This window comes from Oryzias melastigma, linkage group LG5 (assembly GCF_002922805.2).
Source record: "Oryzias melastigma strain HK-1 linkage group LG5, ASM292280v2, whole genome shotgun sequence".
NCBI classification, from domain to species: Eukaryota; Metazoa; Chordata; class Actinopteri; order Beloniformes; family Adrianichthyidae; genus Oryzias; species Oryzias melastigma.
Window position 1 is genome coordinate 4,037,060 of NC_050516.1, and position 26,887 is coordinate 4,063,946.

Here is a 26,887-nt window from a genome sequence, read left to right on the forward strand (position 1 = left end):
GTACACACGTGTCCGAACCGTGTCCCGAACCGTGGCTTCTGATCCGTACGGACCACGGATAATCCGTGATCCGCAACACCCCTACTTGCTAACATGTTTTTTCAAATGTTATGGTACTAATTGTTTATATGTTGTGCTAATATATTGCTCCGCTGTTTCAATGTGTTTCGATAGTGAAGTGTGCTTGTATTCAGTCTATTATTGCTATCTAATCAGTTATTTTGATTTTCTATTACAGGATAAAATGTCTTTTCTTGTATTTGGTTTACTAAAATGTTCCCAAAGTGCAACTTATATACTATTGTTTCTACTTTATTTTAGATTTTTTTTTTCATCAGTGACTTATAGTCCAAAAACTTGATTATTTGGCCTTTTTAACGCCACCATTTCGTTTTCTGGTTCCATTAAACCACTGGAAAGGTGTCAGGGAGCTCCTGGAAAATAACTAGAGTGTATGCCAGAGTTAGCAGGAGAAAAAGCCACCAATAACCCTTTCATCAAGACAGGATTACAATGCCAGATCAATGAGCATGGAAATGAGAAACACAACCACGGGGCTTCATTAGCCAACATGGAGGAGGCAGCAGTTCTCCAAGTGACTCCTCTAAAAGCTCCCCCTCCATTTATGTCACATTCTCAAATGCAATTAAAATGTAATCCCGGTGAGTTTGAAGAGTTCACGTTTCTTCCCTCAGTTTTTATTCACCTTTGTGATGTTTTTGGGGATTTGGTTTAGCTAGAGACTAACTTTCTACAACTGCTTTAGCTGTAAATGACCAGGCATGACTTGAATGGAGCTTTGGCACAGAGAGAGAAAAAGTAAACAGATAATTCTGCAAAACCGGCAAAAAAAAAGAAAAAGACTTCCTTGTTATTCAAAACCCTGTTATCAGAAATTTGAGGCAGATAGTGTCAGCCGAATTCATTACTTTCAAAGCATGTTTTCAAGCAGAGACAATGAGCCTCTGTTCGCTCCCAACCCTACGCCGGCACAAGCAGGAAACAAGGCGCCCGCTGCTGAACCTGCGCCTTCTCCGGTGTGATATCAGATCAGATATATATTCTCCTTTTGATGAATCCTATAAGTCGGGGGAAATCGTGGCACTGTGCAAAAAGAAAAAAAAAGTGTAGCCATGGAGTTTACAGCACTGAATGTGCTCCTTTGTAATTCACTGTCAGCCCAAAAGGAGCGACATTATTGCAGCACGCCGAAGCAAAAATTGCCATAACACCTCCGCTGGGATCCTCGCTAATGAAATGTCATAATTAGGCCTGCAAGTCATCAATCAATCCTTTCAGATAACTGGGTATTAACTGAACCCATTAGCATCTATAGAAATCTTCTGGAGCAGGTGATTACACGTGGTAATCAGTCTGGATTATTATGCACACGGCATTAATGTAGTTTTTACACAATAGATTCAAACGTGTCTGGAGCTGACTTAAGAAACGGAGGCCAAAATAAATTTGTCTGAAGTTGGAGGATGAATGTTTTTAATGTTCTGAGCGGAAAATGAGAAAAAAAGTGAAAAATCCATTTTAAAAAGTTCTGTTTTTGCTACATTTGAAATGATTAGTTTTCAAATTAAACTGTTGACTTGGCAATTTACTCAAATTAAAAACTAAAATAGAACAATTTACAGAGTTTTTGTTAATCGATCCAATTCTTTTTATTTTTTAAAGTGTACACAATAGTTGCATTCTGCATCCCTCTTGTATCTTTGTTTTTGTTAGTTTTACAGAAAAAGACGAAGAGTTAAGAAGAGTTGGGAAAATTGCATTACGTACAAAAGACATAACGCAACATGCACTATAAAACAATGTGAAAATCTGACTATGCTAAAAAGATCAAAATATATCATAAATTCCAAAACTTGTTATTTATTAAAAAAAATGTTTACTGATTTATAATGCAGAAGACAGTTAGACAGAACAAAGGAACGCTTAAATAGTTGAAGACTCAAGACTTCAGCTATTTAAGTTCAAATTAAAGAGGAAGTTAAAGTTAAAGATGGACATTGACAAAGAAAGGCAAAGTTTCAGATAAAGTAAGAAATAAAAAAAGGCTAACTTAGTTTCTAAAGAAAGTGTTAAAATAAATGCCATATTTTAAACATTTAACACTTAAATGCTAACGAAGATATTGTAAATAGTCTGTGTTTAGCTAACATTGTTACCATCTTATAGCAAACTGCCAATTGCTTAAAAGCCGATTTTAGGATTGGTTTTTCAATTATGTATATATATGTTTTTTATTGGTTTGTTATATTTTTATACTAATATTTTGCTGTTAGCATGTATGAAGTATTAGTTGTAAACAAGCCCACTGTGAATGAGAAAAATAAAATAATAAAATCTACCCAATTGTCTTAAAAAAATCATTCCAATCAGGGAACAACAAAAATGACTTCTAATATTGCAAAAAAAAATAAATAAATGGCAAAACATTTTTTATACCAGCTGAAATGTAGGCTATCATACTTCAAAAGTAAATGCTACGTTAGCATCTCTGTATATACAATCAAACCATTAGCATCAATGTAAAGAGAATGTCAGCAAAATATGAAAAAACAAAAAAAACCCAAATTATACAAAAGGCATGTACAATCAAAAGAATTCATTATTAATAATTTTAGGTAGTGTTATGATTTAGCTAGCTAAAAAAAGTGCAGTTTTTAAAGATGCACTCTAAAAAAAATCGCATTTTTAACATTTCTTACATGTACTTGTGGTATTTCTGATAATAGGGGTCATATATATATATATATATATATATATATATATATATATATATATATATATATATATAATGTTAAGCCTAATTTTATGTATATATTTTATATATATATATATATACACATAAAATTAGGCTTAACATTGCATTTTTGATTAAAATCATAAATCAGAACCAGTTTGAAAAAAAATAATTTAGCTGTTTCATTCCATTCTGATTCATCCAGTTGAAGACGTTTTCTTCGTAGGATCTGGTGACATCTGGCTAAAAACTGTACGTGTAAATAGCAATGTTGCACGCCAGTTTTGGTTGTACAGTTAATATCAGTGTTGGGGTGTGAGGGGCTGTCAGCTAGAGAGCATGTAAACAGAGAGCTCTCAGAAATGGGAAAGGGAAGAGGGGGCGGAGAATAGGGAGGTTCCGCCCATAACTCTCATTAACTAATGCAGAAACTTTGTCCTATAAAACAATGTGCTTAAATTTTGGCTAAAAATGGCATAATCACAATTTAAGGACCTCCGGGAACGCTTTTAAAGTAGATGAAAAGGTGACCTTTTAATTCATTTTTTGTAAAATTGAATTTTTTTTTTAAATATAAACATTGTAAATGGCAATTTAAACCAACATTTACATTTTTAACACTCAAAAATGTTACAAATACACAATCAAGAATAGCTTTTATAATGTTTTGCTATAAAGTCTAAGGACCAAATCAAACAGAGACTCCATAAAAAGCCTAATTAGCAATTATTTTTATAAGAGAGCGACGCTTCCTTCGTTATTCTAATCCATGCTGCACATTCTGAGGTGCTTCTTAACAGACATGTTTTATCCCAAATAAATTAAACCATAAATCTCAACAGATGAAATCTTAAACAACCCTCATGACATAACAGCAGCTGCGTAGTGTTGTTTGGAAATGTGAGCGCAGCAGGTCTCTTGTTTGTGTAGCACAACAGGAACCGTCTAAAGGGCTGCTTTAACCTTGTTTTTTAATGTCAGCATTCTCCTTTTGCCATGACTTCAGCAACTCGTGATTTTTTTTGCTCCGTGCACTGACAGTGCAAGTCAAGAACATGCTGTGTGCCGCTCAGGGCACGGCTCTGACTCGCTCAGTGCGCCCAGACTCGGGGTGACACGTGGCTAAATGGCTGCACAGCTCCTCCAGCCATGTGTCTATCGCAGCGTTAGCACTCCCCGAGCCTGCCACTGAAGCCGTTAGGAAGCTTGCTAAGCATTTTTAAGGAAGACTTGCATCCGTTGACAAGCTTGACACGTTGACAAAGATGTGAATAAAAATCAGGCACAGAAAAAAATCTCTTTTTGAGTCTAGATAAACACTTACAGTTGTATTTCTGAATTCACCACGTCAGATTATTCGCAGAAACATTTTCACGTGTCAATTTAGAGCAGAAAATACAATAAATATCGTCAGTAGTTGTGTCAAATTTATTATATTCTACAAGTATCCTCCAAAAAGGTCATGATATTTATATTTATAATGGAAAAGGTCAGGTTGTAATTGCTTTGAGGAGATGTTTTTCCTAATTCCAAAATGATGGAAAATTTGTTGCAGAGTGTTTGTGAATCGTGTTGGATAAAAGGAAATATGACAAAAACAAACATCACACGATAGATTGCAACTGTGCAAGTTCTTACCGAGGATAGAAAAATGCAATAACCCTGAAATCTTGACAAATAAATCAGACATTTTCTACATTATCTAAAAGTAGTGTAAAATTCAAACATTGCAACTCAACTGTACTTCTTTACCAAGATCAGACTATTTTTCCCCACAATAGAATAAACAAACATCTGCAGAAACATGCCTGTAGTTGAATGATTTCATCTTTATAATGCTTCATAACGCTAAAAAGAAGATTTTTCTGTTAAAACATTACTCACAAGACATTTAAGGAGAACCCAATGCTCGTAATCATGCTTATAGTTGACTATTTAGACTCAAATTAAATAAGTTTTATCTCCCTAGTTTAAAGGGGCTATACCATGATTTTCTGCAGCCTTTCAGAGTAAACTATATCCATATATATGATCATATATCAACTTTGGAACACTAAAAAGCAAATTATTAATGAAATATGAGTCACTTTTGCGGACCGTTTTAATACCCGGAAGTAGGGCTGGGCGATAAAACGATAATTATCGTTATCGCGATATTACCTTTTTTCGATAGTGAAATGAGACTATTGCGATAAACTTTCGTGTTAAATAACACGGGAGAAAACCCCGGAAGAGCCGCGCTTCCTCTTCTTACGGAGCGGCTGATTCTAGGAGCCCAGACTGAGAGCGAGGGGGACGGAGGCCCCGAATGATGACAAAAGGACAAAACAGAAAACACTATTTCAGTAAACCAATAACCAATATATAATCGCAAATACTTTTATTTTTAATGTCAAGGTAACGATGTTTATATATTTTGATTTGGAAACGTCGTCACCGGACCCCCCTCCTCTAAATTTAAAATGGTTCGGTCCGACCGGATTATTCCTCCGCAGCTGTTTGTTACCGACAGATCCACAGAGTGTGAGGGAGAGAAGACACGCTTTAAAATCAGGAGTTTAAACACCTGATTTAGAGGAGAACCTCCATGAAAACAGAAAAAAGGAGACAGTCTGTCTATTGCTGCGGGTCACGTGTCACGCGGGGCTGAAAGAGGAGAGACTGTGCATGCTAGTAACAGCCGCGCGCAGGGGGGCGTGGACTCGATTGTGGCTGTGGAGTTTAGAGTTTGAGGGTTTTGTTAAAATATTAACCAAAATCTTTTGTATAGAGCTTCGAATTAGAATAATTTGTTGTTTTATTGTGTATCAATAATGAATTTCTTAGTTACATTTGTTCCGTTTATGCTCATTTCTTAATGAGGTGATCTAATAATAGTAAAATAAACTTGTTTGATCAATCCTCCAACATGTACACATGTCAGATGACTGAGTGAAATGATGATTAAATCTATTATCAGAACTGTTTATTTTAAGATTAAGTTTACATTTTATTATCTTCTGCTGCATAGCAGTACCTATAGTTTATGTTCAGAAGAAATTAGAAAATAATATAAAAATAACTGCAATATATTTGCTGCTTTAGAACAATGTTTTTAAGACTTAATTTTAATTTGAAAGAAACTTCTATGTGCTGCAGTCAGATTAAATTAAATCAGAAATTCTCTACAGCCTATTGAAAACATACCACCGTTATTGTTTAACTATTGTGTACATTATGTATATGTACAATATTTATTAGAAATATTTAAATGTTCCTCACAGTTAGTTTCAATACTACAGTTAATAAAAAAAAATAATGAAAGTTTAATTTGAACTAACTAAGATTTTAGGGGGGGGGGTCAAAGTTAAGGTGTAAAAATCTGAAGTCGTAAATCTCTGCAATAAAGATTACTTTGATTATTTGATTGATATCGTTTTTAATATCGTTATCGCACAAAATGAAAAAAGCGATATCGCAATATGAAAATTCCCATATCGCCCAGCCCTACCCGGAAGTAAAACGACTCGATCTCTGAGGCTCCGCCTTTTACTCCTTGTCGGTCCCGCCCATTTCACGACTTCATCCTTGAGCCTGCCTCTCTGACCCTCCTCAGAGTGACCAAACTTTGTAAACAAAACCACATGACTAAAGATCTCTTCAGTCATTGGCCAGCAGTTATGGGGGCGGGTCAAAACAGAAGAGAAAGATGGATGCGCTGCAGTCTGCAAATGCTTGCCAGGAATTTTTCACTTATTAAAGTTTTTTATTTTGTTGATGGATTTTGAGTGTCTGTATGAAGGCCAGGTTCAACACTTTTAGCTGCAGCTTTGATACCGCGGTGGTTACTGAGGACGCTACGGCTACAGGTACACACGCTATGTGACATGTAGATCGTCGGTAGAATCAACGTGGATCACGTGAAAAGTTGTTTTATTGAGCCCGAATTCATCTGACCACATTTAATGAGTTTCTGTGTCTCATCGTGGTAGTGTTATGGCGTTGTTTTTAAGAGAATTTTGTTGAAATTATAAGAAAATAAGATGACGTCACGGCAACACAACACGCGTGTGCCGCAAAACGAGACGCAGAAAAGTGAGTAATACGTGTTTTGGTGGTGTTAAAATAAACATTCTACATGTTAAAATGTTAGATTAATTTTCACAAACATGTCAACAAGTGTCATTAAGATATTGGCAACAATTCTTTAAAATGAATCATGTAAAACCTTTTTAGATTTTATTTTCACACATAAACTATTATAAAGTCCTCAAATGTGTCACAACACAAAAATATGAACATATTATAATAAAGTATTTTCAAATGCAGCTTTTAAATTGCTAAAAATAAAAACTAAGAAAAATGGAAAAACCTGCAACTGAATACAAAAAACAATTTAAATGGACTTTGTATGAGAGTATTTTTTAAAATAAAAATGTGAAGAAAAACCTCCTTATCCAGGATTATTAAAACGACTAAGGCTAGGCTAATGTCAACGCTTTAAATGCTGCAAATCTAAAACAGAGTTTTTTTTCATTGGTGAAACTACAGGGATTATTTTTTCAAAAGTCTGTAAAAAAATGTTTGTGATAATAAGTTATGATTATAATTTCTTGCAAAAATGACCAAAGAAAATCTTTAATTAGCTTTAAAATCTTGCTAGCTCAAAAGATAAAATTGGCTTAATAGCAAAATGGACAAATTGAGTTTTAAAAATCACAAAATTGTATTTAATAAAGGACATTTATTTAAAAAAAAAAGTTTTAGCTTGAGTAGGCTATGAAACAAAGCATTAGCTAAACATGAAGAGCTAACATAGCTAAAAACAGTGCAGGTAAAATCATATAAATGAGACCAGTATATGGCGCTAATTTCTTAAAATCAAGTTAGTTTTTGACATTTCTTTTACATTTTAATTTAGCTGCAAAATGTTATTTTTGAACTCTAAATGACATAAAAAAAGACATAAAGAAAGGCAAAAAAGCTACCTTAAAAATGCATAAAAATAGTTTGTCCAGGAAAATTTAATAATATAAACATATATAAATATTTGTATTATTACATTTGTATTCTTGGTGGTAAATAAAAATCAGAAAATATTCCATACTTTTAGGGAAGTGATGTTTTATTTATCTCACAGTACACTAAATTTAGAGTTTTTGGCTGTCTTTCCTTTGTGTTTTTTTGCTGAAATCTTTAAACTTTAACAAACTGACAGGCTAGAGTTATAAATCAGAAGATATCAGTTTCCCGTTCATGCTTCAGCTCCTTTGGTCTATCAAAAAAAAAAAAAAAAAAAAAACAGTTTCCACTCTTGACAAGTGACAGTTTAAAGAAGAAACCTTTCATCCGATCACAAGCATAAATATCAAGTTCTATAGGGTGGCTCAGCATAAATTATGCTTATAAACATCTGGGGTTGAAAGGGAATCCGCCTCATCAACTTCCCTCACAAACTCATCCATAACATCCGCTCACGGCACAGCAACCCGCCTGAAGTTTGACCATCTTCCGTTGACGTGCTCATGCTCCAGAGCTTCCGTGTGCGATGTGGAGACAATCAAAACACAAAGAAAATGTAAAGAAAAGTAGCAACATCTTCAATCGCGTAAGTAGTGTGTTGAGGTGATAGGATAAGCGCACGACGCTCGTCTGCGTCGATTAGAATATATAGTCGTGTCACAGAACATGAGCTGCTCACTGAGCCACGTGGAATCATCCCCCGGCGTCGGCGCGCCGGCGTGCTCTATGTGTTTTAACAGCCAAGCCTCATTTCATCCGGCGGTGCGGAGAGACAAATCCAAACCCGACGGCGTAATGAAGTGTCCAAAAGGCACTTTAGCGGTTTTTCTCAATCAAATTTCTTTTATTAATTGTAAACAAAACCCCTCTTTTTCTACAACACAATGACGGATTCATTACTGAATTATTCTGCACCTTTTTTTGTCTCCCTGACCTACTTCAGTTGAGCTCAAAAACAGAAAATTCCTTTGATTAGATTTAAATAGCTGCTATTTCCGGCTCTTCTTTTAAGCTTTCACCTCTGATGAGCTTCTCACAATAACAACTGTCATCCATGACAATCACATTGTCACTTGTTTGTTTATTGAAATATTTAGGTGTGTTTTTTGAGAACCTGCAGGCGGATGTCTGCCTTGAAGAACCCGACAGCAGCATGTGGTTTTAACGGCGGAGGGCTGAATTATTTAAACGGTGTAAAGAAGCTTCAGAGGCTGGAGTAGATCTGCAGAAAAAACTGTGAACACTCCTTCAAGTTCTGATTAGCAGAGGGGCTCGCGAGCTATTTTTTACCAGTCGGGTTTCAAGTCTTTGATCACAAGTCCAAGTGAAGCCACCCTGAGCATCAAGTCACCGTCAAAAAGCTTAGAGAAGCAAGTCAGTTATCTGAGGGTGTATTCTAGGGCTGGGTTGAAAAAAATCGATTAATCCATTTGAATCGATTTAAGCTTAATAGATCAATAATTGATTCACAAAAGATAAAAATCGATTTAGCACACAACGCTAAAGTCCGCTAGCTTGATGCTAACGTTCAATAGAATTTCCCATAGGATGGCTAATGCTAACGCTTGGTTGACCAAAAAAAATACATTTTTACATACATATACACTCTACTTAAAATTATGAAAAAAATATTATACAAGTATAAAAAACAATAAAATCCATGACAAAATTACCAAGTATCGTAAACTTAAAAAAACTAAAACAATTGCAGCCTTAAAAACGACAACTTAAGAGTTTGATGAGACACAGCAACTCATTGAAATGTGGTCAGATGAATACAGGCTCATTAAAACAACTTATAACGTGATACACAATCCTTCTCACAATGTTTTCCCGACAACTTATATGAAACAAACACTTATTAGCGTTTCGTCTTAGCCGTCGTCTCCTCAGCAAGAGTGGCTAATACAATGACTGAGTAATAGCTGCTTAATTCTCAATAGAATCTATGGCTGAGTCCGAATTCCTTCCCTACGTCTGAAGTCTAAGGGATCCCCAAAAATGGAGCGTAACATATGAAAAACTGCACAGGAGGAAGATGAGGAACACAGTTTTATTAGAGAAAAGAACTTTTCTGTAAAGAAATAAAATGAAACAATTAGTCTGCTGGTTCAAAACATAAAGATCAAAACAAAGTGATTGGAACCTTGGCCAATCAGAGAATAAGTCAGGGAGACGACTGAAACAGACAAGAGACTGAAATCTGGATCTTAAAGAGGACTTATTCCCCACTTCCATTCAGTTGGTGGGTTTAGTGAGGTTTTTTTCTTGCTTTAACCCTCCTGCTCTGCTCTGGAGGTCATAAGATCAACATATTGATTTCATGTTATATTAGCAGAGACAAGTCCGTAATGTTGTCATCCAAACCATTTTTTTAGTTCTGAGTGGCCTCTTTAGATTGGACAACAACTTCCGCACATTTGAAATGCAGACATTATAATCTTTAGAGCCTCAGCTGGATGTTATTTCCTGTCTGATGTATCTGGAAGGACAGCTCTGAGCTTCCATTCAGACAGACACTCTTTGAAGATAACATCACATTTATTCAAAGTTATCTTTTATTTTATGCCGTCGATGCCTTCAAAAGCACAAACATGCATTTCCTGTCAGCTCCTGTATCGATTCTCATGTTTACTTTCCCCTTTCTGTCATAACTGCATGTATGTTTACAGTGTAGATAGAACACAGACGGGTTTTTCCAGATGCTGGAGGACACAGATGCTCCTTTTTACATTAAAGAATCACAGAAAACTGTAAATACGGTGACGTTGCTAATTAAAGGGAGATCTGTTTTGGTTCTGTGTTGCTACAATGTCAAATATGGACTTTTGTAATGGTTTAAATGTCAGAATAAGTCACTGAGCCGCCGAGGGGGCGCGGCGGCCGCCCACTGAAAGGGTGGTTGTCCGTCATTCAGCGAATGAAAACATTTCGGCGTGTCGGCTGTGCTGCCGGGAGTTTAATACGTTCTCAAAGGACACTTCCAGCTGCCAGCAGGGGGGCATTTTGTTTATTTCTGGGTAACAATGCAGCTGTGAGGGTTTTTTTTTTTGTTAAATAGAGGAACATTTGTGGATAGAGCTCAACAAGAGGCTGGATTCAGAATATGGCTGGTACTCAGGCCAGGGAGCGTTCCAACACTATTTGCCGTGGAGTCTAAACGGCTACCATTGAGTCTGATGTGTGTGTGTGTGTGCTTACCAATGACTAAATATGAAAAATGTTTGTGCTAATACTAATTTATTTTGTGATTTTTTTAGGTTATTTAAGCTATAAACTGCCCAATCAGACGTCCCAATAAATATATGCGGTCTCTTGTTGAACGCTCAAAATGATTGATTGATTCTGCTGCTACGTGTAATTAATTTTAGCAACAACCCGTTAAGAGAAACCAGATCAAGAATAGTTATTTTGACAAACCGAATGACTGAGTAATAGCAGTTTATTTTTCAATAGACTTTCATTAGATTTTGCCTTTCTGGGAGCTGTAGGTACTTCCTGTTTGAAGCACCAGGGGGGAGGGGATGATCAGTCCAGTTCTCTCTATGTACTGTCTATGGTTGCTACGCATGTTTTTAAGTCCGTTTTCAGGTTCAGCATGCGTCAAAAGTTAAATCAGTTGAACTTTAAACCAATCAGGGACTAGGGTTTGGTGACGTCCTTTTCAAAACACGAAAGGGCAAACTGAAAATTAATCATAGAGGAGAAATTAGACCTGTGTGAACACCATAGGCTAAAAATATCCACGTTCAGCTGCACACGCTCGGTGTGTACGTAGCATAACTCCTGCGATAAGTGACGGCTGTATTTCCAACACTGTAGAGCAGCTCATCGGCTGTTATCGTGACCGAACGGTATGTCTTCACATGGTGTCATCTCATCTCAAACACCTCAGATCCTCTCCTTGTGTCTGCTCAGGAGGCCATCAGACTGAGAAGACACATTTGAAGTGCTGAGCAGTTTGGTAAGTGGCTAAAACAAAACCTGGTCTTGTACCTCTTTGCTGCAGAGCCGTAAGCTCCTCAATATCACATTTAGATTTTTGCTGATCCTCTAAAGTTGAGTTGAAGTAAGATAACTGCACTGATCCCCCCCCAATCCCCGAGCCCTTAAGAACCAATTTTCTGTAAAGTATTGGCTCAGCGGCAAACAGCTTTTTGCTAATTTGATCACACAGGGGCAGCTCCCACAAGAGACGGGCCGCAAGACCATTAATCACACAGTTCAGGAAAAAGAAAGCGCGCTTAGCAAACAATGGAGTCCGGAACAAAAGGATACATACTTCACCCCGACTCCTTCAACAAATATTCACAGAAATGTATTCTTCCAATAAATTAGGACTCTGTGGGGGAAAGGGAGCAGCTGTTGTGGGGAAACTGCAGGCTTCTTTTTTGCAGATGAAAAATTGAAGCGGCTGACACTAAATCATTCATTGTAACTGATGTAGATGTAATCTGTCTAATTGCTCTATTTGTTTGTCACTTGTAACGTGAGACGCACCTCTGGATAATGATCTTCCACATGATTGATCATCTACATCTCACCTCCCTGAAATCTCTGAGTAACATTAACCCAATTAGCTTTTATTTTTAATTCATCTTAAAATATGAACACCTGAAGCCAAGAAGGGTTTCAGTGCGAGATGAAAAATGTTGAAGTGATCTGGAAAAGAGGACAGACAAGAACATGTTTCAGAGCTTCAGCTTCATCTTCAGGTCTTCTTTATTTATTTGGTGAAACATTTGATTTGGAAAATTGATTTAGAAACGTAGGACCCAATCAATCAACCAACCAACAAATCAATTAAACAACAAATCGATCAACAAACCAACAAACAAATCAATTAAACAACCAATCAACCAACCAACCTACCAACAAATCAATTAATCAACCAACCAATCAATCAACCAACGAACCTACAAATCAATTAATCAACCAATCAATCAACCAACCAATAAACCAACCAACAAATCAACCAACCAATCAATCAACCAATCAACAAATCAACCAACCAATCAATCAAACAACCAACAAATCAACCAACCAACCAATTAACCAATCAACAAATCAACCAACCAATCAATCAATCAAACAACCAACAAATCAACCAATCAATCAAACAACCAACAAATCAACCAACCAATAAATAATCAACCGACCAACAAATAAAACAAAGAACAAATCAATCGATCAATCAATCAAACAACCAATCAACAAATCAATCAACGAAAAAAAACAACTAAGAAATCGATCAATTAACCAACCAAAAATCAATAAACTAACCATCAAATCAATCAATCAATTAATCAGTCAATCAACCAACCAATCAATCCAATTCCAAATCTATTCATTAATCAATCATCCATACAACAAATCAATGAACCAATCAATCAAATTAAAATTGATCCAAATAAAATCAATACAAAATAAAATAAAATCAATCAATCCAAATAATTCATCAATCAAACAAATTAGTAAATCACAGAAGAGAGGAACAGGATGTGGAAGGTATGAGAAGGATACTCTGAAAGAGCAGTAATCAACTCCAGATACTTTTATTTGAAAGTCAACTAGATTTTTCCAACTCTATTAAAACTCACTAAAAATATTTTAACTCCTTCCTTGTAAAAAGAAAAAAAAATTGGAGGAGTAAGACCTGCACTTCCTGCATGTGACTGCTGGAGCCAGATTAATTCCTCAGGTAACCACTAGGTGGCTTGTAACACAAATAGGTCTTATCAATGCAAAATAACCTAACTTTACAACAGAAATAAAATTATTTACAGTGATAAAGGTACAGTGCTGAGGTACAGCGGTCGACCTGTGATTGGAGGATCGCAGGTTTGGTTCCCAACCTGCCAGGTGAGGCAGTGTCCCTGAACCCCACATTACTCCTTGTGGTGCATATGGGTTAGAGCTGCTATCAATGTGTGAATGACACTGTGACTGTAAAGCGTTTTAGTCTTTCTAAGAAGGTGGTAAAGTGTAAAATTTGAGTATATGCCATTTATACTTTGGACTGGTCATGAAATTGAAATTGGTTTTGAAAATGTCCTTACATAATCCAGAATTTTGCAGAAACTTCAAACCAACTAAAAACCAAACATGATTTATTTATCATTCTTTCTCTGGGGCTGATCTTAAATAAAAAAACTGCTTTTGACCTTTACTTTTTAAGGTTCTTTGTCATTTTTCATTCCAGCTGAGACCTTTTTCTCCAGCTTGCCTTTCTAGTTTTGCCGATTCATCAGAAAAAATTAAACAAAGTTCAACTTTTTTTGTTATTTTCTCCCTTTTAGTCTAACGGGAGCAAAGACATGGAAGGAAACAACAACCGACATCACTAATGAAGCAAAAAAATGAGCTTGTTGTCAAAAAAGGAGGAGGGCTGGTTTCAATGTTTTGTTTTGAAACTCAGAGACGCAGGTCACAGAAAGTTGAATTCATTCTGGAAACATTAGCGCACGCAGAGAAACTCCAGTAAATAATTGATGAAACAAAGATCGCAGAAAGTGTCATCTGAAAGGAAAAACTCGCACGTCGTAAACAAGTTCAGCTTCAGTTCAGATGTTAGCAGCTAATCTGCCGATTTCAAGATCCGGAAGTTTGTCACCGTCTTTCAGTGGGAAAGTTTTCCACAAAAGCAGCTGAAGGTATGAATTAAAGCACAAAGGCAAACGCATTAGTGGAGTTCTGCCAAGTGGAGGCACTTTTAAAAAGGAGAGGCAGAATCGGTCCATTAAAAGGCCAGAATGCCAAAAAATATTCGTGGGTTCTTTTATAAATATTTCACATGAAAACCAAAGACATGGATGGAATTAAAGTTTATCTCAATCACTCTGAATTCATTCGTGGGGGTTTGATTGTTCTGTAGTTACTTTGTGCAGTTTTCAAAAATTGTTAAATATGGTTCAGAAATGCAACAAAATTCAACTTTTTTTTGTTTTGATGCAATTATTGATTAAGGAGCTTTTTTTGTAATGCTGCAACATACTACTCTACATAGATAACAGGATATATCACCGGTAAAGGAATAAAAATACTCACCAGAAGTACTTTGTTTTCTGCACTATAGGTCTTACTCTTCTCTTTTATACATGTAGTTAGATTTATCACAGCAGAAATCTGAGAATGGGTTGCTCAGCTATCTGTGGGAGGGGTGGAGTTACTGGCTGATTGAATAGATAAAATTCTAAGTTCACATTGAAGTTGTCATAAACCCCTAGTGAAACCTAAAAAAAGGAAATATTTTATTTATTACCTCTCGAATCCAGAGTTGTTAGATTTGTCTGAAAGTGTAAACAATGACACATTTGCAGTTTTAAACCTTTTTGCTAGTCTTCTGGGAAAAAATTGTACAGTACTGTTGCTCACCTTTCAGGATATCGCTTTTGCTGCTACAAATGGTTTGGCAAAGAGTTTTACGCCGAATGTCCTTCCTGACATGACCCTGTATTTTATCCAGGCTGGGGACTGGCATGTTCTGAACTATAAGTCACATTGAGCGAGACAAAAGAGTCACAGATGTATACCTGTAACTACATGTTAACTGTTTTAGCATAGTCAGTATTTCTTTAACTAAATGTTAGCATAGTCACTATATCAGTAACTACACGTTAGCTACATTAGCATAGTTACTATACCTGTAACCATACATTAGCCACATTATAGTCATTATACCTGTAAGTACACGTTAGCTGTGTTAGTGTTTCACTTTACCTAAAACTAAACTTTAGCTCGGTTATCGTATTTACTATTCCTGCAACTATACGTAAGCTGCATTAGCGTAGTCACTTTACCGGTGACTACATGTTAGCATAGTCACTATATCAGTACCTACACGTTAGCTACATTAGCGAAGTTACTATATCTGTAACTATACATTAGCCACATTAGCATAGTCAATATACCTGTAAGTACAAGCTAGTTATTTGTAGATGAAAAGATATATGTCAGCTTTGAGTGTGTGGCCCGTCCCTTTTTCGCCGCGAGAAAATATGCAAAATATCCCAAAGTTCTGGAGGTTTAAGCGTGATCCAGCCCCAGCATAGCGGTCTGTCTGCCGGCATATTCATGGCGTGAGCTCCGCTGGACACGTCACTGCATCAAGCTGCAGCCAGAGAACGCGGCGGCAGTAACAGACTGTCAAACTATCCGCAGTGTATCCCGCTTTTCTCTGTCTTTAATGTTTTAAAAAAACAAAAGTTCATTGGAAATGATAAATCTCTATTTCATTTATTACTGCAGTTCAGCAGAGGAGGAAAAGATTTGGTCCTGACAAAAAATGAACATGAAAGTGTTATGGAAATTTTATTTTTGATGTTTTTTATTTTATTTTACTGAATGTTGATTGAAGTTTTGAATTTAAAATGCCCTTCACTTGGACTTGGGCTTTTGTTAGGCATTTTATGTTACAGCCTTTTATTTTTAAGAAAGTTTATCTCAATACAATGTTACAAAATAAAGTATTTCTGATGAAAACTATTAATTTTGTCATTCTTGTTTTCATAATTAATGCCGGACTGCTAAATTCCACAAACCACACATTTTTTTTCCTCAAAAAAAAGGCCACATATTAATTTGCAATTAATCGTGAGTTAACTGCGGACAAATGCAATTAAAAATTTTAATCGCCTGACAGCTCTAAAATTTATATATATATATATATTTGGGAGTTACTTTGTGCTCCAGAGAGCAGGAGAGCAAGCAGACAAGTAGGCTTTGATGTCAAAATAAAATAAATTTGCATTTAACCCGCCGAACCATTCAACCTACTCAAAATATGGATTTATTGTGACAGTTGTTTCCACATTTGTTTCTGATATTCAGTTGGTCCATGGTCTAAAAAATAGGATAGAGAGCGCTGACTTACATGAAGGAAAAGATTGGAAAGGCAGATTCAAATTTCATGGAGTATTGACCACATTTTGACTTGAAAATGCGTTGTTACCCCCACAACCATGTCTCTAGCAGCTTTAAAGCAAAGATCTCTGAATGTTATCTCTATGTCTTTTTTAAGAAAAAAAAAAACCCAAGAAAGAAAAAAATCTACTGTGTTTTGTTCTGTGTTGAATCGTTCATAAAGACTGAGCCTTTCTAATCTGCTCTGTAACAAGTGTCAGCACGATAAAACCATGTCGGCTCTCAAACAGAATCCAAAAATAACGCAGAACGAAGTGCTCGAGAGCACCGACATCAGTAAAGTGGTCTCGCTGCTATCATCTCCGTGGAATGGTAACAAGCAGTTTCAGGTTTGGGATGCATGGGAACAAAGAGTGGGGGAGGGTGTCAGTCACACAGGGAACGACACACCTGTGTGTACACAAACACGGACCAACAACATGTCCATGAAGTGAAAGTGCCATCACTGAAACTCACAACTCTCATCTCTGTTTTGCAGACAAAGGATTAGTCATAAACAGCTTTTGTGATCCAATTTTAGCTTTTGAATCCTAAATACAAAACAATTAGTAGTAGAGTGTTGTGACATTACTTTGTATTTCCTTTCCCATCATTCTTTCATCTTGTTAGAAGAGCACAAACATCTACTCAGACCCATGGCTTCATATAAAACCATCCAGCACAAGTACAGACACCAACTCATACAGGTTTCATGGTCAGAGATGTGCCAGTCTGTATGACTTTGTGCTTTCTAGTATATAAAAAAGTACTCAATGTAAGAGAAAAAGGTGGGGAGCCTAATACACCCCCTACAGGAGATGTGAGGCAACAAGAAAAGTCCCAACTGCTTGAGGACATCAATCTTCAGAACACATAAGTATCAGTCAAACAGAGAAAGGGATGTGAGGTGGGGTTGGGGTTGCTTTGTTTTCTTCACTACCTGAAGGACTGGATAACTTGCATCAAAAAGGTCCAGTCCAAGGTCAGACTATTACCCAAGACACTTTAAATGTGTCCCTTAAGACAACAATATACAGTTTTTTTCTTCAAAAATGTAACATGAAATTCATCTTAATGACTGTTAACTTGAGGCTTGTCTTAAAAAGACTGAACTTAGGGCTAGTCCTCAAGTGATTATTCAAGACTTGTCTTCAAGACACTTAACTCCAGACTCGTTTTAATGGGTTAACTTGAGATTCATTCTAAAAAAATCAACTCAAGACTTTTCCTGAAGTGCTGACTTAAGACTTGTTCCAAAGAAACCCAACTGACGGATTGTCCTAAAGGGTTAACTTGAGACTCGTCCTAGAAAGACTGAAGTCAAGGCTTGTCCTAAAGTGCTCGAGACTCATCTTGAAGTGTTAACTTGAGACTCATTCTAGAAAGACGATACTCAAGACTTGTCCCAAAGTGTTGACTCAAGACTTGTTCTAAAGAAACCTACCTCAAGACTTGTCTTAAAGGGTTAACTTGAGACTTGTCCTAGAAAGACTCAAGTCAAGACTTGTCCTCAAGTGCTCGAGACTCATCTTAAAATGTTTACTTGAGACTAAAAAAACTCAACTTAAGATTTGTCCTGAAGCATCAACTTGAGCTTCGTCCTAAAAAAGTTGTATTCAATACTCTTCCTAATATGACTCAAGTTGAGACTCGTCCTAAAAAAGTTGTACTCGATACTCTTCCTAACGTGACTCAAGTTGAGACTCGTCCTAAACAGGTTAAACGCTAGACTCTTGTTGAAAAAGCTTAAAAATGAGACTTATCCAAAAGAAGCTCAACTCTAGACGCCCTAAAAAGGCTTACCTCGAGACTCATTCCAAAGAGGCACAACTAGAGAATCATTCTGAAGTGTCACAACTCGAGACTCGTCCTAAACTTAGTGAACTTGACACATGTCCTAAAGAAGCTCAACTTAAAATTAATCTTAAAGAGGTCCAAAACAGGCTCAACTCAAAACTCATCCTAAAGAGGCTAAATTCAAAACTCGTCCTAAAAATGCTTCCCTCAAAACTCCTCCTAAAGCGACTCAACTTGAGACTCCTCCTATAGAGGTTCAACTCAAGACTCGTCCTAAAAATGCTTACCGCTTACCTCAAGACTTATCCTAAATCGACTCAACTTGATGAGGTTCAACTCAAGACTCATCCTAAAAATGCTTCCCTCAAGACTCCTCCTAAAACGACTCAACTCAAGACTCCTCCTAAAGAGGCTCAACTCGAGACTTGTCCTAAAGCGACTCAACTCGAGACTCCTCCTAAAGAGGCTCAACTTGATACTTAGTCTAAAGAGGCTCAACAAGACACTCAACTTGACTCATCGTAAAGAGGCTCAACTCAAGACTCAATTTAAAGACAAGACTCTTAGGAGGCTTAAGGTGAAATTTGCCCTAAAGTGACTCAGTCCTGGTCAACTAGAGACTCATTCTAAAAATTTGACACATAAGTCTTTATATACTCGAGACTTGTCATATGGAGCCTCAAGTTCAGATTTGTTCAATGAGACTGAACTTGACACATCCTAAAAAAAAATAACTCAAGACTTATCATAAAGGGACTTGTCCTGTGGAGGTACATCTCAAGATTCCCCAAAGTGGGTGGCTGAGCTGGAAACACGTTCCAAAGAGGTTCAACTTCAGACTTGCCCTACAGGGGCTTAACTCAAGGCTTGTCCTTGAATGGTTCAATTCCAAAGTGCTCCAGAATAGGCTCAGATTGAGATTCGTCCCAAAGAGGGTCAACAAGAGATTCGTCCTAAAGATACTTGCATTGAACTCAAAACTTGAGGTTGTACTTAAAAAAAAACTGGTGTTAGACTTTAATTAGACCTGAGTTTCAGGGAGTCTGACCTGTACCCTTTTCATCTGGACAGTCAAATATAGAACAATGGATCACAACAAGTTTCTACAAAAAAAATTGCACAACTTCAGTGATAATCTCACAACAAAGAGGCAAACACGGCAGCCCTATAGTAAGAAAACAAACCCTTAGATTTGAAGACAGCATCTAATTTGCATAAAGTCTTGAGTCTTTAAACCCAAACTATTGTTAATGCTAAAATTGTAAGCAATTACTAATCTAAACATTGATATTAACACTTTCAGATTAGAAAAAGTTACAGACCTAACGTCTCCATATAAAAGCTGACAATTTGCAGCTTTAATTTAGTATTTAACACATTCTGAAAACAATAAACCTGCAATCAACAAAAACGTCTGGAATTTTCCTTTTATGGTACTGCCAATTATTGCATGACATTTTACAAATTTCAAATACTATTGTTAGCATCTGTAACAACGACTTAACCCCTGCACAGCCATGCACACCATTCTGCGACAGTGCAGCAGCCATAATTGGAAAGTGTGAAACAAAACTCCATATAATTGTTTTAAGAGATTAAAGGCGGCCTCCGCTAAAGCAAGCTACTGCAGGCTTTTTGGAGGAGACTGATTTGGAAATATAATTGGATTTTTTTGGTCTTAAATGGCAATTATTATTGGGCTTTTTATTTACGTATGCACGTGAAACAAATTAACTTGGAACACTCCAGGCTGAGGAGATTCACAGTGGGGAATTTTCCCCTCCATTGAAGGTTCTATTTTTGCTTGCTAATGCACGAAAAATGAGTTTCAGTTCAGGATGTGTTTTTTTAATGACTTCTACTAACACTGAATTAACCATATCACCTTACTGTAAGACACATATTCCCAACATTAAGAGAATAGAACCACAGAGACGTCAATGCTGCCAAATTCAAGGAGGACAAAAAAAGGATTTTTAGGTAATAATAAATATTACTAGTGGAGTCTGTATTCTAGAATTTTCTTTAAAGTCACCATATATTTATTTAAGACCATTTTAAACCAAACATTTGCAAGTTAGCATCATGGAGTGTATCTGAGAACTGGCCTGAGTGAGTGTGAGATCACCCATTGAAAATGTTTTTTCATGTTGAAGTCGACCGTCGTCAGCAGTGATTGGTTTGAGTCGGTCTGAGTCAATGAGATTTATAGGCAAGAGGCGCTATGCTAGCTTGTTGCGTACGCAAAGTTGGACGCCATATTGAAGAGGGCGAAATGCCTGCTAACTGCTGTGCTATAATTGTACAAGCAAAACAGGAAGAACAAGAATGACTTTTCACTAGTAAATTATTGCTGTCAGTTGATAGAGGAGAACTTCTAGAAAACGTTTTAGGAAGATCTGAGTGAGTTTACTCTCAATAATGAAGACTTAGGCTGATCTTGTAGCCGATTCAAAGTCAGTGGTGGCTTTAGACTTCGCACTTTTTCCATGTTTTCTGATCTTTTTTGTTTTATGGCGGATGGCCGTGGTATTTGTATGTGTGTTCGACTTTAGATGAAACCAGAATACCCGCTGGTAAGCAGATTACTAACCGGAAAAGAAACTAACCAGGATTTCCTCAGTAACGGCAAGTGAAGAGAGAAAAGCCCAGCGCCAAGGTGGGTGACACATGGAAAACCGCCTGGGGATTGTTGGGCAGGTGCCTTAGTCCTTCTGATAAAGGCTGGATGGGATCCACTCATACACTGCGGCGGTGCTTCGCGACAGGTTCCAGCTCGATAAGCACAGAGGCCATGAACCCAAGTGCTGCTCTCTGCCCCCTGGACTGGCTCGACTGTCGACCGAGGTGCACTGTCCCCAACGCAAAGACTAGCCCAAGAATGGACAAACTTTTTCACTTATGGGCTTATAAAACTGACGTAAAGGCCAGACCAGGAGCAGATTTGGTTTTAGTAACCCACCTCGTAAAAGAAAAAAATAAACATGGAATCTGTACAAACACATTCCTTGACTTTGATAGAAAATTAATGTATATTCTATAAAGCATAACATAATAGATTTTTATTTCAAAACTGTGGTTTTTGTTCTCCTTTTAGTGCTAATTGCACCAATGGGTTGATGTCCTTCAGGGAAAAATGCAAACTTAGAGAAATGTTGCATTCATGTGGTCTTGGAAAGATTGGACAAATGGCCTTCCAACTCGGAAAACACACGTGAACGTGAGAGAAATCAACAAATCTTCCACCACCAAGCGAATGCAGAATAACTTTCTGTACCAAAACAAAGGTCAATGTATTTGTAGTGCGCCATCTATGGGTAAATAGCAGAATTAAAAGGAAACTGAGATATTAATAAAGATCATCAATAAAATTGATTCCAGTTTTGCGGGCCAAAATAATGTATTTTAAAGTTCGAGTATGGCCACCTACTGACCCGTTTATAAACACGCAGCGAGGAGTCTTACAGTTTGTGTAAATCTTAGTCTATGTGTAGATTTCAATGTATTCACAACCATGTGTCAGGTTTTCAATGCATTTCCTATATAATAACGTATTTATTTATAGAAGTTTGAAACATTACTCATCAGTTGCACTTTGAACAAAAAACATGAATACGACAGCCTGGGTCTCATTTTTGGGATGATGAGTTTTTTCTTTTTTTAAAATCCGACCAAAATTAACCATTTCATGATTATTTTACTGCATCTGCTAAGTCATATCCTATTGTTTAATATGGTGCTGGTCTTTAGGTATCTTGAACCATGGTAACAAGCTAGCGTAGCATCTCTGGCTATATAACTCAGTGGTCTGAATCATTGTTTCTATGGTAACCACTTTTGCCAATCAGGAGTGAGCTTGTTTGAAGTACACACCCCTAGTACTTGAAAACGGGCGATATGATATTTGTCGAACTTTGACGTGGACCTTGGAATGGACTTTATCGAAGCCTCTGATTGGTCCATTCATAACTTAAATAACTATGTAAGAAAATGAAAAGTAAATATGATTAGCAAGAACATGTTAAAAAAAAGGCTGTAGAGCAGGGGTCACCAACACGTCGCCCGCGGGCGCCAGGTCGCCCGCGAGCACCACATCAGTCGCCCGCAGGCCCCTTCTAAAAATGGCTCAACTCACTTGGGAACTGGCCGAAAATTTTATTTTGTTGTGATTCACATTTTCTAAGTCTCACCCACCTTTTATATGGAATTAAACATTTTAACTTCTTAAGGTTATCTTGGAACAACTCAATTGATACGTCACTTAAAGCAGAGACCCAAAAGCTGAGATATTCTTTTATTAACTGCGGAGTAATTGCGGAGAAACATCCGTGCCCCATGTTCAGAACAAACTGGAAGTCTCAAACGGAAGAAGCCAAAGAAGCATTCCGCGTGGTATTATACTCCGAACCAATACTTGTTTGTTTTAAACATAAATGAATGGTCAAACAGTATGAACCTCAATTCTGCTCACAGCTCCCTCACTTATGGTGAGCAATGTAACACACCCAAAATTTCCCACTTCCCATGAGTCTTAGGAACTGAAGGCGGGGCTAACCCCCGGGGTCGCCACTCTATGTCCATTATTTCTGAAGCCAAAAACGGCCCACTATTTTTCTTTTTTTAAATCGTTTTCTCCTTCACGAGATAATCAATAGTCGCATTTCCATTAACTCTGAAATTTCGCAAATTGGAATTTGGATAATAAATTCTCCTAATGGAAACAGCACAGTTTCGAAAAAAGAAATTGCGCTTAGAGGAGGAAATAGACATTTTTCGCAAAACTGTAACGGAAACACTTTTTCCTAAATAAATGCGCTTCTCGGTATGAAGTGTCTCATCTGAGCGCCGCTGAGACGACGCACCAGGAGGTCCCGCAGCGTCAAAGCGCTTTAGAAACTGCGGGTCATGTGGAATCGCGCAGCAGCTCGTCCTTTCCTGTCACCTCATCTGCAGACGCACTTTTGCAGCTTGGAGCCTGAAGTCTCATGAGCGCGAGCGCCGTGACAGAAACTTGAATTTATGTTGTGGCGTTCTCAAGCGGAAAAAGGTCCAGGTGCTTATTTGTTAGAATGCTTTTTCTTTTAACCAGAACAGACTCCTCCCTCTTCTGAGTCGAGCTGCGCTGCATGTGCGCCCCAGACAGAGCTGTGACGTCACCCACATGCTCCCTCTTAGTGAATGAAATAAAAAAAATACTTGTTCTCGTTCATCGCCGTGTTTTTAATAACTTATCGCGTGAGTTGGTTTGTGATTAATCGCAAAATTATAATTTAATGGAAACAGTGTAATTTAGAAACTTTTTTTTTTTTTTTTAATTCCAAGAATTTCCATAAAGCTTTGCGCAAATGTGTGATGGAATTGCAGCTAATAACAAAGAATTAGGCGCCCCCTTCTCCCTTTCCCACATGGAGACACCAAGAATATTTGATTATTAGTTATCTTTAATGGAAGCAGATTCTTGTCTGCTGTGGGATCTGTCAATCAACCTGTTCAGAGGTTTAAGGAAAATAAAGGGACTGGTACTGAATTAAAGCGTTTGAAGAGAGTATCCACTGATAATAGTTATATTTAATTAATAAATAATTATTTAATAATAGTTATAATTTTGTTAAAAACATTGCATTTGGTCATTACCTAAAAATCTGACAAGATCTGTTGAGATTAATAAAGTCTGTTTCCTATCTTGTTGTCATTATTGATAATTATGGTGAGAAATCAGAGTCTTCACATAGAGGAGGATCATTATTATTATTAATAATGAATAACTAAAGGCAAACTAAGCAAATTTATTATTTCAAACTGGTAGCCCTTCGTATGATTCAGTACCCATGAAGTAGCCCGCAGTTTCAAAAAGGTTGGTGACCCCTGCTGTAGAGCAATAATGGTTGTTCTGACAAATATGACTGAGTAATAGCTGTTCATTTTTCAATAGAAATCTATGGGATTTTGGCTTCTAGGAACCAAAACTATTTCTAGAAATAGATTTTAAATAGAACTTAATATATGAAAAAACAAATATTACTTTTCAACTCTGAACATTTATTCTCAACAATTATATCACTCAAATAATCTTTTCAATTGACAGAAATTAAATAATAAACGAGATGTTCAACATCCCTTACTGCAGTATTCATAAACTAGGTAAGGGAAGATGTTGGTTTAATGGAATGATGCATTTCTTTTTCGGAAGCTCTGACAAAAAAAGCACATGAATTCATTTTACAGTCGCTCTATTTACTGTTCTTTCCATTTGCACTTGGATTGAATTTGCTGAGAAAAGTCAGCATTGAAAGTACAAATTGGTTTTTGTTCAAACACATTTATAGGTTTCTGCAACAAACTTGACCTTTAGATTGTTTTCTTTTGAAATTGATGTCTATTTTATTACATTTCTTCATTTTTAATGTAGAAATGCGTTAATCCACTGACACTGAGTGCATGAAATATGGCTTTAAAAATAGAAGTGCAGGGGAATAGATTGATTTCACAGATGGATTCCGTAGTGCGATACCTGATCTATTGATTAAGGCTGATTTTTATCTGAGAACTCATCGAGATGGAGCTTTTTTATGACACAAAGCAGTTTTTTATGCTGCAAAATGACAATTTGATTGAAAAAATCCCAATAAACAGCTATCAAACATGTATGACGTGATTTTTTTTTTTTTTTTGTCAAAATAACAGCATGACCTTCAGAGACTCATCAAACGCCAGCGAGGGCTCATAAACATCTGGAGTCTAAAAATACACGAGGAAATCATGTTTGGCTTCCACCCTTGATGCACTTCTCTCCACGGCAGAAATGATCCTCCGCGAGGTAACAAGTCCGCGAGGAATCGGCAGCGCTCCGGTCAATTATCACCAGGCGTCTGCTGTTAGGGTGTGTGTGTATGTGGGGTGAGTTGTTAGACCCGCCGGAAGACGAACGCCGACAAGGGTAGACAAGCTGGGAAGGGCACATGGCGAGTTCAGAGCTCCTCTGGGGGCAGGTGGACTGATGTTCGGGGCAGGATACCAGATTCAAAAACGGCTTAATGTGTGTTTACTAACAAGAGAGAAGGTTTTCCGTGCAGCACCTTGACATGATCGTGTGAACCTGTTGATGAGACCCTGAGTGGCTCTTCTGAGCCTCTCAGGACACTCCCTCCCTCCCGTAGTAACACAAATATATATTTCAAAATAAAATCTAATTCAGAGCCTCTGGATGGAATTGACATGCCATAGTTCAGCCACTCTGGTTAGAGCTACATGAGATAAATTCACAAAAAAAAGTGTTTTTTTCAAAATGGCGGTTACTGTTGGTTTCATCTCCATAGCAACCATTTTATTTTTCGCTTGTCTGGGAGAGACGAACAAATCGATGTCATTTTCAGAAGAATCAGCAAAAATAATTTTGGGGATTTCCTTAGCAACCGTGATTTTTTTTTCTCATTCCTCATATGTTATATTGTTCTGTTCAGCTTGAAGCAGAGATTTGTATAATACATTTTCAGAATATTTCAGTACTGTGAGAGGAATATGGAAATACTACTTTTGTGAGATTGCCATGCTAACACCATTCAAAATCTTGATTTGATTTGATTTGATTTGTTTATTTCAAACTTTATAGCCAATATTTTTCTCAAGTATTGGTGCTGAACAAGGAGTTGACGGATTGAAATTCCTAGCATGCCTGATATCATGAAAATTGCTTAAATAAAAGCTTTGTAAAAAAAAAAGCAGCACTTCAAGTTTTGTGGGAACTATATCATAGGTTTACACCGTAGGGTGCCAAATCAAATCAACTTAAATTATAAAGCCCTTTAACGCAGCCAAACTGCTACAAAGCACTGTACAATAATACACCAAGTACACTAATAGATAAAATAAAAGCATAAAACAACTAAAACCAAAACAGTAAAAACAGAGTCTCAAGGAAGGTCAAAAGCTTGGTTGTAAAAATGGGTTTTAAGGGAAGTGGCCTTCGCGGCGTTTCCTTGTGCGGTTTGAACCAGACATTAATGTCTCTGGATGGCAGCCGTCCATATCTAGTACCGCCCAGTAATCCGGGAGTATGTAAAAAGCGGGCCATTGTGCACGGCTAATGGCCTCCTGACTGATGCCATATACTTTTATGACCACGCCAACATTTTTTTTTTTTTTTTTTTTTTTTTTAAATCGTGAAGCTTCGGCTGATATCTCCCCATTGCGTGGTACCTGTTGCATTTCTTTCATGTGCAATACAATCAATCAACAGAAGTTTACGTCCATAAAGACATGTCAAACACAGAGTAACTAGGCATTAGGAGATTGCCTGAAAGGTAGTGAGAGGAAACAAACATATAATCCCACCCCGGCTTGACCATACCATTTTCTTTTACATGTATCCAGTTCATAACTTAAGATCAGATATGTATATCCTTCCAACATAGATTTAGGTTATTAGGATTCATT

The 26,887-nt window shown here is 37.1% G+C and overlaps 1 protein-coding gene across 3 annotated transcripts in view; it reads right to left on the reverse strand.

Moving 5' to 3' along the window:
- cntn4 (contactin 4) overlaps window positions 1-26,887 on the reverse strand; it is a 305,165-nt gene that overhangs the window by 184,418 nt on the left and 93,860 nt on the right. The gene's annotated exons all lie outside the window — the stretch shown is intronic.